Source organism: Tamandua tetradactyla, chromosome 3 (genome assembly GCF_023851605.1).
Source record: "Tamandua tetradactyla isolate mTamTet1 chromosome 3, mTamTet1.pri, whole genome shotgun sequence".
NCBI classification, from domain to species: domain Eukaryota; kingdom Metazoa; phylum Chordata; class Mammalia; order Pilosa; family Myrmecophagidae; genus Tamandua; species Tamandua tetradactyla.
The window spans coordinates 118,221,300-118,239,481 of record NC_135329.1 but is presented as its reverse complement, the minus strand read 5'-3'; the positions used below and the strand labels follow the sequence as shown (position 1 = coordinate 118,239,481).

At 37.2% G+C, this 18,182-nt stretch overlaps 1 protein-coding gene across 15 annotated transcripts in view; it reads right to left on the bottom strand.

Moving 5' to 3' along the window:
• MBD5 (methyl-CpG binding domain protein 5) overlaps nt 1–18,182 on the bottom strand; it is a 524,034-nt gene that overhangs the window by 140,666 nt on the left and 365,186 nt on the right. The window lies entirely within an intron of this gene.

The following is an 18,182-nucleotide window of genomic DNA, read 5'->3' as shown; positions in this document are numbered from 1 at the left end:
GTACCATGAATATAACTAAAATTCTTCATTTTTATATAATCTTTGTAATTTGCAATATCACCTAATTTAGTCCTTGCACAATCTTATGACACAGGTGTTAGTATTTCCATTTTGTAGATGAGAACACTGTGGCTCGAGGAGATAGTGACATAGTTACCAAACTTAAATGTGTATATGCTTAATTCCAAGGCTTAAAATCTCAAAAAGAAGATGAGCAACAACTAAAGAAAAAGCATATTAAAATGGAGAAAGCAATAAAGTAGCTAGAATACTTCATTTAAAAGCAGTCTGATATACACACACATATCCTGCACCGTAAAGCAAAAGAGTACCCAAGCACCCAGGCACAGAATGGGTCTAGGGAGGGGCAGAGGAATGAAAATCACCCTAAAATGCAGATTGCTGGAAATGGCAGATGTTTTAGCCAGGATAGGGGCCTTACAGATAAACAGTAGGAAATACCACCACTTATTTGCTATTTAACGGGAAAGTTACTTATCTTTTTGTAACCTTTTCCTCTTCTATAAATGAGGATAAGAACAGTACCTAACTAATAGGTTTTTTATAAAGATTAAACAGGGTTGTTATAAAGAGTAATACGTATAAAGGATAATAGTAAAAGCTACAAAAGTGTATTAAAAAATAACTAAATAAGTACCTGGATGGGGTTAATTACAATAATAGAGACCCTTAATAGACAATATTATTCTGCGCCACATTTTATACTTGTTAACATTTCAAGTCATCCTCACCTCAGCCCTGAAGGCAAAAATTATTGTCACCTGACCTTTCAGCATTGAAAGTGGAAGCATGATTTTATCAGTGCTTCAAGGTTTGATTGGGCTTTTAGAAATAAACTCACAAAACCTTCAATTCACAAAAGGTGATTTTTTTTTGTATTCTAAAATGACAGCCAAATGGTTTGGGTAAAACACTATTCACTGATATCAAGTCTACTTTAAGCACTCAACCACCTAGAGATTACCCGATTGACATAAAATTAAAGCAGAGAGAATTGAAAACTCAAATTAGATCTTCCATCAAGCAACAATGTGTTTGTCTAATTTCCTCTAATTCTTAATGTGATACCTTGAGATGGCATAATATCACCAATGTAGTATTCTTGACAACAACATTTAACTTTAACCTAATGATAAAAAAACATTCAGAGAAACCGAAATTAAGGGACATCTTGTAAAGAATTAGCCTGGAGTTTTCAAAAATTGTCAGTGACATGAAAGACACAAAAATTCTAGAATTAGGAACGAGGTCTTACAATTCCATATAGCTTAATGCAATACCAACATACATTCAAGTGTATATTGGGCAGATAATTTAAAAGTATTGGCAGAGAATAAGTCTGGAAAGAAGGCAGAATAGGATAAGTTGACTTCATCCCTACTCCAAGGAACAGCTAGAGGAGTGACAGAAAAATGACTGAGACAGTGGTTCCGGGATACAAATGACCTGAGAGGGTCTTCTACACTACATAGGGAAGTCCTGGATGAAAAAACTGAGGAATTGAGACCATACAGCTAGTGCAAAGAGCCTAATGTACCCCTTTCCAAACGGAGACCCGGAGACCTCAGGAGTGAACAGACAGTGAGATAGGATAAGGAAGTAAGACAAGCCATATTCCTTGAATGCGCACACTCACGCACCCATGCATGCTGGCATCTCTTCCCGTGCCCCATGCTCTGCAAGCCCGCACTCGAGCCCTACCCCCTTCCAGCCCCAAGTACCCCAGGCCCATATCCTACAACACCCCCCACCACTGGACACACCTGGGCCCTGTCCTGTGGCACCCAATATCTCCACCACAGCCCCCCACAACCAACGTCATGCCCCAGTGCGCAATGTGCATCCACGTCCTGCCAACCCCTCCGCCCCAAGCACATGCATACGCACATCCTGACCCCCTCACCTGCCCCTGTGCACCCCCCCCACCCCTGCACCCCACATTCCCTGTGCCTGGTCCTCCAGCACCATGAACACATGCCCTGTCCACCACCATGTACACCCTGACCTCCATGACCTGAACCTCACACCCTGATTTCCACAAATCCCGTACCCCACTCACCTGTGCACTGCCAGTGCACCTGCCCCCACATACCTAGGCCCTGCCCTCCTGCTCCCTGGGCACATGTATAGCCCCTGAGATCTGCCTTCCGCTGTGCGCTGCCTCCACACTTCCTGCGCTGCATCCTGCTCCTGTGCTCCAAGGCCTGCCCAAGCTGGACAAAGCCCCATGGCCCCTGCACCCCATATTTCATGCTCCTGGGCACCAGCATAGAACCCCACCCCGTGCCTAGCCCTATGCCATGCCATACCACCCCGCTGCTGCACACTGCTCCATGCCCTGTCCCACACCCATCCTGCAAATATAAAACTTTAGACAACTGAGGAAAGTAAACTTCCAAAGCAACCCTATCAGGATAATTAAAGGCCTCAAAGTCAACAGAAAATCAAAGAGTATATGAAGATGCAGCCAGATATAGCCCAGCCTAATGAACAAAATAAAACACAGACAAAGGAACAACTAATCAAAGATGATCATACAACTCTACTAAATAAACTCAATGGCTCGGCTACTGACATAAAGGACACACAAGAAGAATATAAAGAATATGAAAGAATAAATAGAAACATAGCATATATTCCAGAGAAGAAAGATACTGTGAGCAAATAAAAAATATTCTAGAGACCTACAACACATTTGAAGAGTCAGAAGAAAGAATAAGTGAGCTAGAGGACAGGACAATTGACTACAAATGTGCAAAAAAGATGGGAAAATTTGAATTGGATCTTAGGGAACTGATGGATAACATAAAGTGCGCAAACATAAGAATCATTGGTAACCTAGAAGGAGAAGAGAAGGGCAAAGGCCTAGGAAGATTAGCTGAGGAGGTAACAGGGAAAACTTCCCAAACAGTATAAAAAACTTAAATATGCAAATCAAAGAAGCTCAAAGAACCCCAAATAGAATAAATCCAAATGGGCCTACTCCAAGACACATACTAATCAGTCTGTCAAGTGTTGAAGAGAAGCAGAAAATCCTGAAAGTGGCAAGAGAAAGTGATTTACTACATACAAGGGAAACCACATAAGACAGTTTGGATTATTTGACAGGCACCATGGAAGCCAGAAGGGAGTGGTATGATATATTTAAGATCCTGAAAGAGAGACTTCCAGCCAAGAATTCTGTACCCAGGCAAACTGTCCTTCAGAAGTGAGGGAGAGATTAAAATTTTCACACACAGACAAAGCCTGAGAGAGTCTGTCAACAAGAGACTGGTCCTACAAGAAATACTAAAGGGAATTCTGTTGGCTGAATATAAAAGACAGGAGCAGGGAGGTCTGGAGGAGGGCACAGAATGTGAACTACCTGTAAGGGTAACTTAAAGGATAAAAAGAGAAAGAGGGAAAAGAATATATAGATCTGACAAAATCCAAAGTATAAGATGGCAGATTTAAGAAATGCCTTTATAGTAATAACTTTGAATGTTAATGGACTAAACTCACCAGTTAAAAGATAGATATTGGCAGAATGGATTAAGAAATATAATCCAGCTATATGCTGCCTACGAGACACTTATCTTAGACCCAAGAATACAAATAGACTGAACGTGGTAGTATGGAAAATAGATGTTCATGCAAGCTATAACCAAAAGAAAGCAGGAACAGCTATACTAATAATATCAGACAAAATAGATTTTAAATGTAAAGAAGTCAAAAGAGACAAAGAGGGACACTATATATTAATTAAGGGAACAATTCACCAAGAAGAAAGGACAATCACAGATGTTTATACTTCCAATCAAGGAGCTCCAAAGCACATGAGGCAAACACTGACAAAACTGAAGGGAGCAACAGACATTTCAACAATAAGAGTAGGAGAGCCTTCAATACACTATTCTCCTCTATAGACAGAAAAAAAAACAGAGGATCAACAAGGAAATAGAGAAGTTAAACAATCTGATAAATGAATTAGATCTAACAGACATATGGAGATCATTACACCCAAAACACCAGTATATACATTCTTCCTAGTGCTCACAGAATATTCTACAAGATAGATCATATGCTGGGCATAAAACAGGTCTTTATAAATTTGTAAAGATGGAAATTATTCTCAGCACTTTCTCTGATCACAATGGAATAAAGTTGGAAATGAATAACCACCAAAGAACCAGAACTTTCACAAATACATGGAGATTAAACAATGCACATTTATACAACCAGGGTGCCAAGAAAAAATTGCTAGGGAAATCGGTTAACTATATGGAGATGAATGAAAATGAGAACATGCCATATCAGAACTTATGGAGTGCAGCAAAGGCAGTGTTGACATGGAAATTTATTGCCCTAAATGCTTATATTAAACAAGATGAAAGAGCAAAAATTGAGGACTTAACTGCTCACCTGGAGGAACTTGAGAAAGAACAGGAAGCTAACCCCAAAGCAAATAGAAGGAGAGAAGTAACAAAGTTTAAAGCAGAATTAATGAATTGAAGAACAATGAACAATAGGAAAAATCAATAAAATCAAAACTTGGTTCTTTGAGAAAATCAATAAAATCAATGGACTTCTAGGTACACTGCCTTTCAGCCACTGTTCCTTAGGGGTTCCTTACTTTGCTTCTCCAAAATGTTTTCTCTTTTAAATTAGTTAAATTAGGTAATTAGTTAAATTAAGACCCATCTGGAATGGGTGTGTCACATCTCCACAAAGATAATCTAATCAAAAGATTCCAGTTTATAGAATTGAATCAGGATTAAAAGAAATGGTTGCTCCCGTAAAATTGGGTGAGGATTAAAACATGGCTTTTCTAGTGTACATAATACTTCAAACCAGCACAGAAACCTTGACTGGGTTGTTTTCATGGAGATGTGATATACTCTGTTGTGGGTGGAACCTTTTGATTAGATGAAGATGTGACTCTGGCCTTTCCAGGTGGGTCTTGATTAGTTTACTGGAGCTCTTAAAAAAGGGAAACATTTTGGAGAGAATTCAGAAGAGACTGAGGCAAAAGGGGACAAAGAAGTTTGGAGATGCAGAAAGTAAATGCCCCCGGGGAAGCTATTTGAAACCAGAAGCCAAAAACTCCAGCAGATGCAATATGTGCATTCCAAACAGACAGAGGTGTCATGGACCCATTAGCTTTGCTGGAATCAAATTATCTCTCTCTGGATGCCTTAATTGGGACATTTGTTTTATGGCATTAGAACTGTAAACTTGCAACTGAATAAATTCCCTTTATAAAAGCCAACCCAGGGGTACATGGGTAGTTCAGTGGTAGAATTCTTACCTGCATGGCAGGATTGGTTCCTGGCCCATGAACTAAAAAAAAAATCAATCAATAAATAAAAAATAAAAAATAAAAAAATGGTGCTGCGATAACAGGATATTCACATGGAAAAGAATGAAATGTGAACCCACATAACAAAACAAACAAACAAACAAACAAAAAAAGACAACCCATTTCTGGTTTATTGCATTCCAGCAGCATTAACAAAGCAAAACAGGATCCTCTATGCTAAGGATCAGATAATGAGGCTGAATTTTGGTCTCACTCTACATTATCCTTACTGATGGCAACAATGAATATAACAATGAAAATCATCATGAACAAGAATGTAAACATTTTTTATGACATTCTTTGAAAAATGAAAGCATTTAGCTAAAATGCATTTTTAAGAAAAAATACTGAAATAAAGATGGTACGCTCTAATTAAAAACAAATTATAATAATAGGATCATAGGTAAAAGTTTAATGCCAATTCAAAATTTATTAGACTGATTACTAGTAAGAAAACATAGTAAAATGTTCAAATTCCAGTCTAATAAGACCAACAACTCTTCTTATGAAACCAGAATTATAAACCTGGATGATGAAAAGACTAGCATTTTAACAAATATATCTTTAATCAGTTTTGTCCTTCAAAATGGTCATCTTAGGAAGCTATAAATCAAGCTTCTAAAGCTGGACCTGTTTAAAACATTTTTGGAATTTTTCTGTTGTAATTGCCTTTAGAATTGTTTTTTTGTATCACATAAGATCTTTTCTTGGTTTTTGACCTAAAAAGGCAAACATAACTTTTTTTTTGGAAAGAATTTCAAACTTACAGGGTAGTTGTAAAAATGATACAAAATCCATACAGACACCACCAACATACCCTCCATCCAGATACACAGATCCATCAATTTTACATTTAGCTATAAGTGCTATTTCTCCTCCCTTTCTCTATTTCTACCTCTTTCGGTTTCTTTCTTTATCAATTTTCTAAACATTTGAGGGTAGGTTGTATACATCAAGTTCCTTGACTACATAATACTTACATGTACATTTCCTAGGAACAAGGATATATACTTAACTAATCACCTTAAGTACAGTTATCAAGTTCAAGAAATTTAACAGTGTTATCAAGTTTACAGTCTATAACACATTTTTTTTTCTTTTGGCCCAGTAATGTTCTCTGAGCCTTTTCTCCTCTCTTATTTGATCCAGACCAGGATCATGCATTGAATTTAACTGTCATTGACTCTTTGTTTTTCTTCTTCTTTTTTTTAAACTGAATAAACATATAAAACAAACTTTTCCAACTCAACCACTCTGAAGTATACCACTCAGTGGGATTAATAACATTAATATAACATGTTATGCTATCCTCACCACCACTGATAGCCATAACTTTCTCACCACTCCAAACAGAAACCCTACATTCATTGTGCATTAACTCCCATTCTCCCTCCCCCCACCCTGGTAACCTGTATTCTACTTTTGCATATTCTAGCTAGTTCATATTAGTGGAATTATATAGTATTTGTTCATACATAACTTTTGACCCATCAAATTTAGTTTTAGATGACAATGACATCTAGCTGGTTTCAGAATTCAGATGAAACTATAATGTTTATTTAAAATAATGTGTCAAAGAACAAAAGCAATTCCATAAATATGTTGTGCAAAGGCAGGAATAAGTCTGCAGTTTCTAAAGTGCTACTGAAAAAGGGTCAAATAATAATCCAGACCTGTACATTATGCATGATTGTCTTTTTAGCTTGCAATTATATCTTAAACTGGGAAAAAATAGGAGTCTGAATATGCAAAAGTAATATTTAATTGCAGTCTGTGAGTCTAAATTTTTTAAAAAGAATGAGCAACTCCTAGAGGTTAACTCAATTTTAACAAACATTTACTGAGTGCATTTTATGTACCCAAAGTAGTGCGAGGGTACAATAGGACAAGAAAAATGAATAATCACAGGCCAGGTCCCCAAATGCACTTAAAGCTAGTGGAAGAGGAAGTTATGTACAACACTACCAAACCATTCTACTTCAGTTCTAGACTTAAACCTTGTAAATGAAGCTAAAAGCTCACATGTATAAGCTGATTTATATTCAAGCCATTTAGTCCATATTTTCTCATGTTACTTCTATTACCACTAGCAGGGTGTACTTTTATAAATGTATGTAATATTAAATTGTATATTTCTATATCTGTTTCCCCAGATAGCCTATGAACTCCTCCACTGCAAGGACTTAAAATTGGCACATTGCTTTGCACAGAATACATGTGCAGCAAAAGTTTGAATCATAAGGCATGATGTTAAATGTGCTATCTTTGAAATACATGCAAAGTGGTATGAGAAAATGAAACAAACAAACAAAAAAACAGTTTAAATACTACTGGAGAGCTCGGGAAAAGTTTCAAAAAGAATGTCATTTAAAGAAACTCAGGATCTTAATAGGCAGAGGAAAAAGAAAATGTTTGCAATAGCATGAAGGTAAAAAAAAATACTGGGTATGCTTTAAAAATATTCATAATCCGGTATCATTGGAATTTTAGGTGTTAGTGATTGAATGATTAGTGTATATGGGTAGGAGTGTAGTGGAAGCATTGAGATAAGGTAGTAGGGATCTGAGTGGGTCTGATTTCTCAGAGTAGTACCACTGGGGGACTTACCCATATGACTGAATACAATTCAAACTGTCTAACATTTTGGAATAACTTAGAGCACTATTTATCAAATGGTGTTTCATGGAGCAATAAATTCTTAGATAAAGGCAATGAATGCTTGCTGAATTTAGTTCAATCCAGTACATCTTCCCCCATTAATTTTGTTATGAAATTCCTATTAATATCTCAGTCTGGAAAAGATTATTGTAGTTTCACTACACTTAAAATTTCCTCACAAGTTAAACCAGAATTACCAAGTGATCTGACAATTCTACTTCTAGCTATATAAACAATAGAATTCAAAGTAGGGACTCAGACAGATACTTGTACCCCAACGTCCATAGCACCATAATTCACAATAGCTAAAAGGTTGAAACAACCAAAGTGCCCATCAATACATAAATGGATAAACAAAATGTGATATGTCCATACTATAGAATATTATTCAGCCATAAAAAGGAATAAAGTTCTGATACATGATATTACATGGATGAACCCTGATAACATTATGTTGAGTGAAACAAGCCAAAGGACACATATTGTATGATGCCACTTATATGAAATATCTATAATAAGAAAATTCATAGAGACAGAAAGATTTATGGAAGAATTACTAAAGGTTGGGAAAAAAGAATTGGGTAGTTATTGCTTACTGGTATAGTTTCTGTTTTGGGTGATGGAAAAGTTTCGATAATGAATAGTTGTGATGGTAGCATAACTATGTGAATTTTAGTACTGCCACTGCATGATGGACATAAGATGGTTAAAACGGCAAATATTATGTTATATATATATGTTGTCACAATAAAAAAAATTGAAGCTACTTTCTACCAAGTACTGTAGAGTTAGATAAATGGTGTGTGTGTGTATGTGTGTATGTGATATTTTTAAAGCAATGAAAATAAATCACCTCTCTCTATATATATGTACATTATAGGAGACAAAAAAAATACGGAAGGATATATACTATGGTAAGAAAATAAAAACTTGTACAAAAAAGGCTGTATATGATCATAATTTTATATTTATATAAAATAAAACTTAGATCAAAGAAAATGAAGAATGTTAAAAACTAGAGAATTTATAACAAAGTTGATTATGAATAATATAATGAATCATTATGCCCTGTTTGAATATTTTGAGGGTTAACATTAATTACAGGGGAGGGGTGGGATCTACATTTCTTAGCATGATTTATATATTTCTTCATGATCTGGTTCTTATTTTTCTCACATTCTCAGTATATATTCTATAATTCTATACTCCAAAAAATGTATATTTACTTGAATCTCTGGTGCCACTTCATATACCTGTGCCTTTGCACATGCCATGTCCACTGCATGGAATATCCCTTCTTACTTTTAAAGTTTATATATAAGACCTAGTCACACAAATATCAAAAATATAAACCATGATATAGCAAGTATCAAGTAAATGCTATAGGAGTTCAGAGTCCAAAGCTAGAATTTGAATTAAGTCATGAAGGATTGGCACTTTCATGGATGAGAAAGAAGGTATATCATATAGGGAGAAAGGACATAAGCAAAGATATGTTGGTGATACACGGTGCAAGACATTTTTAGGAGGCAGTGTCTCGTTCATAGTGGTTATGCAGTAAGTAATTGTTGGCGGATAGCTGAATGGAGTAATCAGAGGTTTAATGCATGGAAAAAGCAAGTAACAAAATGGGAAGGTTGAGTTGGGGTTAGATAATTGAGAGACTTCAATATGAAGCAGGGCTGTTGTTCTAGTTCGCTAGCTGCTGGAATGCAAAACACCAGAAACGGAATGGCTTTTAAAAGGGGGAATTTTATAAGTTGCTAGTTTACAGTTCTAAGGCCAAGAAAATGTCCCAATTAAAACAAGTCTACAGACATGCCCAATTTAAGCATCCTGGGATAGATACCTTGGTTCAAGAAGGCCAACGACATTCAACGTTTCTCTCTCAGCTGAAAGGGCACATGGCAAACATGGCAGCGTCTGCTGGCTTTCACGTGGCTCTACCAAAAAGGGACTCTCTCCAAAATGCTTCCTCTTTTGAAGGATCCCAGCAAGCAACTCCACCTTTAATGGGTGGAGACACACCTCCATGGAAATCATCTAATCAAAAGTACCACCCACAATTGGGTGGGTCACATCTTCAAGGAAACAATCAAAATGCTCTCACCCAGCAATACTGAATGAGGATCAAAGGGCATGGCTTTTCTGGAGTCCACCATAGATTCAAGCCATCACAGCTGTCTAAAATCTAGTCTGTGTACGTGGACTCTTCAAGCAGAGGAATGTATACCTTATGAGGCACTGGAAAGCCCAGGATAAACACAGTGCATCATTCTGACCTATCAATTTTATTGGAAAATCTGAAGAATTAAGTGAAATAATTTAAGTGATACCCAACTTAAACACTATTTTTATATAAAATAAATAGATGTAATATTGTAAATGTTGACAAATAGATGTGTTATGGAGTGGGATGTAAATTTTGGTGAATTTGTAAGATGAAACAAAAGACTTCATAGAAATGTTGAGTTTGTGGTGAGAAGTTTTCTACCAGATCATACTGGGTGCTTGTTTACATCCTTTGCTGGCAATGGAAATGTGGAATCCTGAAAGAGATTTGAGCAAGGTAGTAACAGGATTGATGATTTCATTATATTAATCTAGCAGCAGGATGTATGTAGTCTGGCCTGAAACATGGAGAAGACTAGAAATCTGTAACCTCCACAGAGAACTCTTGTAACAATACAGAATGCTATCTATTGGAATGAAAAGAAGGTTGACAAGTTCCAATAAGGGATTCAGTAATCAACTAAATTTGCAATGCCTACAATATATTAGAACTCATTCAGTGATATTAGACCCTCTTTACACTGAAAATTAGTTTTGTGTTAACTGTCATTATTATTATTATCTGTACTGACCTTCATCTTTCCTGAGATTTCTCGTTCCCAAGGAATCAAAGTGATCTGTGGTGTGAATGCATATTCAGTAATTCTGTTATGGCTCTGGAAAATCCCTATATCCTAGAAGATCGGTGAAAAGCTGGATGAGGGTTAAAAATATGGGTCTGTTCTCAGGCTTTTAGTTTATTCGTACTCTGAAGCTTCTTCTTTAGTATTAAGAAGTCTCTTGAGTTTTATAATCACTTTTAAAAACGTATACACCAGGTGATTCTGATAAATAACAAAAGTAAATTTATTTGCTCTAAGCAAACTTTGTCTGTTATATGAATACTGAAAAGAAAAAAAAAGAGAGAAAAAGAAAAATGTATACAAATCTACTCAGAATGGGCAAATTAAATGATGATGATATGCTGTATATTATGGTATGTTACCGTGCACTGCAAGGTTTTATTAGGTTGAACCACATGAAATTGCCCATACTCAATTGGTTCTGACTTATAAAAATCATAATTATATATGGTTCAATCTAATATTTTCTTAAAGTACTTTGGACAAAGAATGGATATTTTTATTTCTTTTAATTCAAGTCTATACCTTTATTTTTTGCTGGCTAAAATAACCAAGAAATGATGTAGATAAATAAGGTCAACAATAGAAAGCAAAATCCCTCTGACACTCTGGAACTTGGAAAACTCCTCTTTGTCCCTGCCTTTAAGCTTTGATTTCTTCCCTGGCTTCTGCAGTGCTGCTGTGTGGAGCAGGCTTGCTTTTGACAGGGAGCCATACAGACTTTTCCCTACCAACTCTACATATATTAGCCACCAAATGCTGTGCCTTTCTTTGGGATATCGCTTTTTAAAGTATGCTTATAAAGATTTTCTGGCAAGGTAACATTCTTCAGAAGCTTACAGGCCTTTGACTTTACCAATGAATGAAGCACCAAATTGTTTATTTGATTTATCATTGAATGCCTTTTGTAATGATTTGGGGGATTTGCTAAAATTCAGGAGGTTGCACTTTAATAAAATCAATAACACTTTCAATTATTTGGCTGGCTATCTGCAATCTGGTCATTTGCAATCATTATTTCACTTTCTGAAACCAAATGAAAATAAAAATGATTATCTTAAAACTTAATTTTTGAATAGTTCTTGAAATAATATATAAAGACACACTATATGGCATATGTTTTAGTATAGTATATTCTTTTTACTTTACATTTTATTGTTTTTAACAGAATAAGATGAAACCACACCCACTCAAAAAAAAGATCAGTATTTCTTTAATATTTAGATTATATATAAAAAACAATCTAAGTTATATATCTATACGAAATTAAACAGACAATAAAAATTTAAATGCATTAGCTAAAACCATTAATAACAGCAAGAAAAGTAGAGAAAATATTGCCCTGGCCTGTTCTGCATCTTAGCTAGTTGCAAAATGAAGGTTAAAGGGCTGTTCAATGGGAAAGGGAAGGTTTTCACTCTAGATTGCTCCAAAAAAGAATGACAACGATTAGTAGGACATGGTAGGAGGCATTGATCAACTTGGAACAATATAGAACCTTTAAACACCATGAGCAAAGCTCAAATCCAAGTAAATCACCAATATATCTCCATGTCCAATTACTGTTCATGCTATAGCCAGAGTGATTTTTTTTTCTCAAAACACAAATTTGAATATAACACCCGCCTGTTAAAAACTCTCAATAGCTTTATATATCTGGCAACCATATGACTTATGGCTGAATCAAATGGTAGATGTAGAAGGTCTGTTCCCACATTTTTTTGAGGGGGGATGTACATGGTCTGGGGAATTGAACCCAGGTCTCCACATGGCAGGTGAGAATTCTACCACTGAGCTACCCTTGCACCGCCCTCTGTTCCTACATTTTTGTTGGGTGTATTAGAGTGGAGCCTTAGTAGTCAAAGGAGATTGGGAGGGGAGAAATGAGTGTTCCAGGAGCAATGCAGAAATCTTAAAGACAAATGATTCAGTTAAGCTCAGCTTTTGCAAGGGAAACTCCAGGAAAAGAATGGCTGCTGGAGAAGGAAGTTAGGTTTGACCTGGTCTGAGTTAATTGTGTGATTATCTTCAACCAGGAAAAGGGGAAACTTCCCCATCCCTGCTTTGTCATACTGAGTTTAGAAGCAGTAATGTGATGACAACAAAGATCAGCTGTGACCCAGAAATGCTTACTCCCTTTCTTTACATGTGATCTACAAAATGTTGTCTATATAACATTAGGTTGGGCCTATTGATGCATATTGGCTCTAATTTCCCATGTAAAATTGTTGATATTTGAGGACACTATAATTCATTGACACGCAGAGTTCAATTTGGTCTGTGGCATGACAGTGCTGCATTTTGGAACCAAAACATTATACTGTTAAACTATAAATCACACAGTCATAAAGGTCCTTTAGAGAATAACAGAGGTTGATGGGATGCCATACAAAACTTAATGTCCCAAATCTACTTCTGGAATGGCATCATGACAGGGAAACCATAATGGTAAAAATCATAAGAATAAAAAACATTCAAAGTTTCTGAAAATCATCCTAATGGCATACAGAAAATAAATCATTATGCAAGACAATAAGTCTCAGTAAGAAGAATGATAGTCTGTGGCCCTTGAGCTGCAAATTACTCCATCCCCCAACCCCATCTACCAGCTCAGTGTGACCGAAGCTTCACTCAGGGTGGGTGTGGGCAAGAATACAGGGTGCCCTCTCTCCCCAGGTCCCAGTGAAGGGCTCTGTTATCTCCTTGGGAGGGAGGGACAGGGTACCAACATTTCTCATACTCCCATCTATGTGTAGTAAAGGCTAAATTTCAGGTAAGTGTAACTGAGAGGACAGGGTTCCTTTCCTGAACTCAGCCCCATCCAGCCCCATTAGTAGGACAGAAGCTCTGCTGCAGATGAGATAGGCTGACAATACTGGGGCACCATTCACCCTTGTTCCAGCTCACTCTTTAAGCACAGGTTCCATGCTAGAAGAGGCAAGCCTAGAGACCAGAGGCTACTATCCTGAAACCACTGTCCTCAAAGAGCAGGAATGTCATTCAGAGAAGCAGGCTACCGCTCCTATGTTAGTGCCAGAACAGTGGCTTAGAGATTTTGTCCAAGTGAGAGGTAACCATAAGAACAGAGAGCTCAAATGCTCTCACCAAAGGAAACAAATTTATTTAGATCAGAAAGTGGGGAAATTCAAGCCTAAAGGTGCTTCTGAAAACAATGAAGACTTTGGTGGTAAGCACTTATGAGAAGGCTGGCAACTACATGACAGAAACAAGCTAATGTTGGGCCACTTCAGTAAATAAAGGGGAATGAATGGATAACGGTTATTAAAGAAAACAAAAAAACAAAAAATCTCAGAAGAGAGGGGTATTTATTAGAGAGAACTAAGGAGAGAGACAACTTAAGAAGAGACTTCCTGGGGTAATAATAAACTTCAAAGAATGTTCCCCCAAACTACTTCTAAAAAAGGACCAGAATTTAATTGGATCAGATTATGGGGCAATATGTACTACAGGTCATTGTTGAAAACAACAGAACATTTATCAGCAATTAGTGGAACTTCACAGATGGATGTTGATACCAGGAAAGGGAAACAGCTTAACAAAGATATCAGGGAAAGAAAGAGTCAAAAAGAGCCCTGTTTGAACCACTGTCACCCCAGCAGGACTGTAGGCACGGCTAAAGCTGTGACCTCTGAGGGGTAACATCAGTGGCTTTACACAGTGGAGGAAACAGATTTCATTGAAATAGTCCAGCCAAGTTTATTTTATTACAAACAAGGAAAAAATAAAAAGTATATCCCTCAGAGATAAGTATCTAGAATTGTTATGTTATCTAAAACATCTAGTTTTCAACAAAAAATTGATACATGCAAAGGAACAGCAAAGTACATGACCCATACTTGGGGAAAAAAAGCAGTGAACTGCCTGTGACTGGATTTAACAGACAAAAACGTCAAAGGAGTCATTATAAATATGTTCAAAGAAATAAGGGAAACCATGCTTGAAGAACTAAGGAAAGGTATGATGAAGTATCTCACTAGATAGGAAATATCAATAGTGAGAGATTTAAAAAAAGAAATAAATGGAAACCCTGGAGTTGAAAATACAATAATTGAAATGAAAATAAATTAACTAGAGGAGTTCAAGAGTTGATTTAAACTAAGAGTAGAAAGAATTAGTGAACTTGACCCCTCAGAGGAATGTGGGATACCACTAAGCACACCAACTTAGGCATAATATGAGTACCAGAAGGAAAGTAGAAAGAGAAAGGACTAGAAATAATATTCAAAGAAATAATAAATGAAAACTTCCCCAAATGGTGGAAAGCATTAATTGACATCTAAGAAGCTCAAGAAACATCAAGAAGCACAAACACAAAGAGATGTACACCTAGACATATTATATTAAACGTTCTCGGGTAAAAAATGTTCTGTTGTTTTCAACAATGAGAAAATCTTGAAAAACAATGCATCATGAACAAGGGAACATCAATGAAAGTTACAATTGACTTCCCATTAGAAATAATGAATGCCAGAAAGCAAAGGGAGGACATATCCAAAGTGCTGAAAGAAAGAAAAACACCTGTTAAATAAGAATCTTCTACCCAACAAAATTATCTTTCAAAAATGAAGATGAGATCAACACCCAAAAATCAGTAGTGTTTCTATACACTAGTAATGAGCAATCTGAGGAGGAAATCAAGGAAAAATGTCCATTTACAATAGCAGCCAAAATAACAATATATTTAGGAATGAATTTAACCAAGGATACAAAAGACCTTTACACAGAAAACTACAAGAAATTGTTAAAAAGAAATCAGGGAAGACCTAAATAAATGGAAGGGCATACTGTGTTAATGGATTGGAAGACTAAAAATAGTTAAGATGTCAATTCTACTCGAATGGATTTACAGATTTGATGCAATACCAATTAAAATCCCAAAAACTTACTTTGCAAAAATAGAAAAAACAATAACCAAATTTATTTGAAAGCGCAGGGTGTCCCAAACACCTAAAAATATCTTGAAAAGAAAAATGAAGGTGGTCTCACACTACTTGACTTTAAAGCATATTATGAAGTTACAGTGGTCAAAACAGCATGGTACTGGCATAAATAAAAATATACTGACCAATGGAATTGAATAGAGTGTTCAGATGTAGATCCCCTAATCTATGGACAGTTGATCTTTGATAAGGCAGTCAAGCCAACTCACCTGGGACAAAGTAGCCTCTTCAATAAATGGTGCTTGGAGAACTGGATATTGATATGCAAAAGAATGAAAGAGGATCCATACCTCACACCCTATACAAAAATTAACTCAAAATGGATCAAAGACCTAAACATTAGAGCTAAGACCCTAAAACTTGTAGAAGAAAATGTAGGGAAATATCTTAAAAAACTTGTAACAGGAGGCGGTGTTCTAGTTTGCTAGCTGCTGGAATGCAACACAACAGAGATGGATTGGCTTTTAATAAAAGGGGATTTATTTTGTTTGTTCTTCAGAGGAAAGACAGCTAACTTACAGCTGAGGTTCTTTCTTACGTAGGAAGGCTCAGAGTAATCTCTGCTGGCCTTCTCTCCAGGCCTCTGGGTTCCAACAACCTTCCCCAGGGTGATTCCTTTCTGCATCTCCAAAGGCCTGGGCTGAGCTGCGAGTGCTGAGATGAGGTATGCCAAGCTGCTTGGGCTGTGCTACATTGAGCTCTCTCATTTAAGCACCAGCCAATTAAGATAAATGTCATTCATCGCAGCAGGCATGTTTCCTAGCCAATTGCAGATGTAATCAGCAACAGATGAGGTTCATATACCATGGGCTCATGTCCGCAGCAACAGAACTAGGTGCCTTCACCTGGCAAAGTTTACAACTGAATCTAACTACCACAGGTAGTTTCCTGGATCATACACACAAAGCACAGCACTGAAATAGATAAATGATAAATGGGAACTCCTCAAAATTAAACAATTTTGTGCATCAAATAATTCTGTCAAGAAACTAAAAAGGCAGCCTATGCAATGGGAGACAATATTTGGAAACCACATATCAGACAAGGGCTTAATATCCAGAATATATAAAGAGATTCTTCTACTTAACAACAGAAAGAAAAACAACCCAATTAAAAATTGGGCAAAAGACATGAACAGACACTTCTCAGAAGAGGAAATACAAATGGCTAGAAGGCACATGAAAAGATGCTCAACTTCACTGGCTATTAGGGAAATGCAAATCAAAACCACAATGAGATATCATCTCACATCCACTAGAATAACCATTATCAAAAAAACAGAAAATGATAAGAGCTGGAGAGCATGTGAAGAAAGAGGCACATTTATCTACTGTGGGTGGGAATGTGAAATGGTACAACTGCTCTGGAAGGCAGTTTGGTGGTTCCTCAGGAAGCTAAGTATAGGATTGCCATATGATCCGGCAATCCCATTGCTAGGTATCTATTTAGAGGACATGAGAGGAAGGACACAAATGGACATTTGCTCACCAATGTTTACAGCAGCATTCTTCACAATTGCCAAGAAATGGAAATACCCAAAAGTCCATCAATGGATGAGTGACGAAGCAAGCTGTGATATAACCTATTGTGGAATATTACACAGTTGTAAGACAGAATAAAGTCATAAAGCATGTAACAACATGGATGGACTGTAAGGACATTATACTGAGTGAAATTAGCCAGAAACAAAAGGACAAATACTATATGTTCTCACTGATATGAACTAACATTAATAAGTGAACTTGGAGAACTGAAGTTAAGAACACAAGTTATCAAGAATTAGAAATAAGACTTCCGGAGAAGATGGCGGCTTAGTAAGACGCGCGGGTCTTAGTTCCTCCTCCAGAAAAGCAACTAAAGAAACAGAAACAATATGAAACAGCTCCCGGAGCCACGACAGAGACCAAAAAGACAGCGTACCCATTCTGGAACGGCTGAACGGGCAGGGAGAATCCACTGCGGTGAGATACCCGAGGGGCGTGTGTTTTCCCGGCCGGGGCGGCTGGCGACTGGGGTCCCCTCCACGCACGTGGCTCCCCGGTCTGACTGGGAACGTTGGATAGCGGGGCCCTCCCACCATGCTTGGTATCTCGGGCCAGCTGGGCAATTTGGACTGGCACTCCCCCAAGCCACGGCGGCTGGCGAACACCCTCCATGCGCGGTTTCCCGGGCCGACTGCGAGATTCGGATTGGCAAGTTAAAGGAGCCACAGCATCTTTTACTGGTGGGCCCCGCAGACAGACGAGCGCCACGAGCGCCACCTACTTGGCAGGAAAAGGAAAACAGAGC